Source organism: Citrus clementina, unplaced genomic scaffold (genome assembly GCF_000493195.1).
Source record: "Citrus clementina cultivar Clemenules unplaced genomic scaffold, Citrus_clementina_v1.0 scaffold_1, whole genome shotgun sequence".
Taxonomy (NCBI): Eukaryota; Viridiplantae; Streptophyta; class Magnoliopsida; order Sapindales; family Rutaceae; genus Citrus; species Citrus x clementina.
Window position 1 is genome coordinate 19,749,634 of NW_006263303.1, and position 2,726 is coordinate 19,752,359.

Consider the following 2,726-nt stretch of genomic DNA (forward strand, 5'->3'; position numbering starts at 1 on the left):
GAAAAAAGTTCATAAAACTAAAACTAACTTATAATAGTCTATTAAAGACATACAAAACAGGAAGATAAATAAACATAGGTCTATTTTCTTGACACTGCCAAGTTTTGGTTTCAAAATCACCATATTGCAATAATAAATTGTTGTGATTCCTAAGATACAATATGTAGCAGCTTATATGCTGGCAATCATAGTCAAAGAAGATGGTTGTCAAACGTCCTCGCAAATCAAGAAGCTAATAAAGACCAGGTCGCGCAACATTAACATATATCAGTTCTTTGATATAAAGATATTGAATGTTATACACTTCTAATCCCAAGTCCTGAAACATAAAACAAAAGTTCACTTCACACATTCATAAGGCTAAAGTACTAGAGAAATGGAGAATAGACATGGATATGGGTCAATAAACTATTAAGCTAATTAATGCACACGACGGAATCTGTTAGAACTAGTTAAATAGCCCTTACAGAGAACTAGCAGAAGCATCCAATTTCCTAAAAGGAGATAACAGCAATACTCATAAAATAGCTTCACTTACCATTAAGCAATATGCTAGTATTAACTCGCGAGATAACAACTGATGATTGATTCAGTTGCACTTACATATGCCTAAAGTTTTAACTTTCAAATTGATTGCTCCTTGCTCCTTTATCTAGAAACATATTTGACGGTGATTAATCCTGACCTCTACCATGCCATTCAATTTTCATATTCTCATAATCGTAAATTCATTTTTAGGAATATCAACTCCATTATTAAGAGCCCAAACTTGATCAAACAGAACTATTAGCTCATAACTTCATCAATTGGATAAATAAAGTCACAATAACAATGCCGGCGGCTGCTTCAATACATCATCAACAAACCCATTTTCATTTAATCAACAAAAAACCCCGACAGCATTTTCAACACATCAACAAACCCATTTTCATTTTAATTGATAAAACAACGCCAGCAGCAGAGCAACTTCATCAAAACATCAACAAACCCATTTTCATTTTGTGAATATTATTAGAGTGTATATTTTCTTATTTTCTACCTTTAATTTAACAAAGTTGGATATCTCTTATAGAGAAATTATTAATTAATTTTTGTCTTCATTCAAGATTGCCCCGTAGATCGAACCAGCGTCAGTTAACAGACGCTACCGTTGTTCTTAACTAATATGGAAGCAGCTTTATTTGGAGGATATGCTGTACTTATGATTTAGCTCACGTCATTAACAAAGAATTTAGTGGTCCAAGTTTTTGCAGTAGAGTAACTAAACAGCAGTGATGACCCAGTCAAGTCAATGTATAAATATTGAAATGACTATTAAGGCCTGAGAACCGACCTCAATTACCTCAAAGTTTTCAAAAAGAAATTGGACCACCAAAAAATTTCCCACTAATAACTACCGATTGCAACTTGTAGATCGCAATTTATAGACAGATTTATATTTTTTTAAAAAAGTGTTCCAAGTCCTCTCTGAGGTTCTCACTCGGTTCTACATGTAATGTAAGATAGAAAGATTCCAATCAAAATTTTGATTCTTGTTCAAACATAACTACGATATCCACGAAGTCTGTGTTGCCACAAGTAGGGATGGGCATGGGTTGGTTTGGGTTGGATTTTAAGTCAACCCAAATCAAACCATAAAAATTTAGATCCAACCCAAACCAAACCAAACCATTTGAGTTTGGTTTGGGTTTGGTTTGAATTTTATTATCAAAATAATTTTTATTTTAATAAAATTTAATTATATCAAAATTATAATAATTATTAATTGTTATTAATTATTAAATTGATATTAAAATATAAAAAATATAGTGGATAAAAATTATAAATTTTACAATAACTTAATCCTTAAATTAAAGAATACTAGAAAATCAAAATAAAGTTTAATCACAAAAATTATTATTTCTCAATAAATAAGAACGTACACTTTAATAATAAACTTTCACAAACATGACATTAACAATCTAATAATAAATTTTGCCACTTTGTTATTTATTTAATTATGCAATATTTGTTTTTATTTATCGTTTTGGCAGTTTTGCGTTATGTTGTCTACTTATATGTTTAATTTTAGGGAGATTGCCAGTTTCCCCCCTACAGTAATCAACATATATTATTTTTCCCCCTTCTGCTTTTATAAAAACTCCTCTAATAATATAAGTTTACAATATTACCCTTATTTTCAACTACTCTTTTATTTATATTTATTCTAAATTAAATAAATCACATGAATAGAAACTAAATAAAAAATAAAGCATTAAAAATAAGAAATATTTGTTTTGATATGAACAAAAAAATTAATAATAAAATTTTTTTATACTTATTTATTTTTTGAAAATTTTCTTATAATAAATATATAAGAAAATTATTAGTCAAATGATAAAAAAAATTATTATAAGAAAACTTGATTGAAAAATAAAAATTTATTATAAGATAAATAATAAAATATTTTACCTATACTTTTTACATTTAATTTTAAAATATTACAAAATATTTATTATAAGAAAATGTTCACAAAATAAATAATTACAAGAAAAAATTTTATTATTAATTTTTCTACTCATATCAAAATATATATTTCTTGTTTTAATACTTAATATGGGCATTACATTCAATTATTAACCAAAAATTACTCGACATCTAGCATATCGGACCCAGTCCAAGCCGAGTTATTATTGATCATTAATAGAGTCTCCTGCTCTTTCTATGATGATCTTTCCATGTGGGAG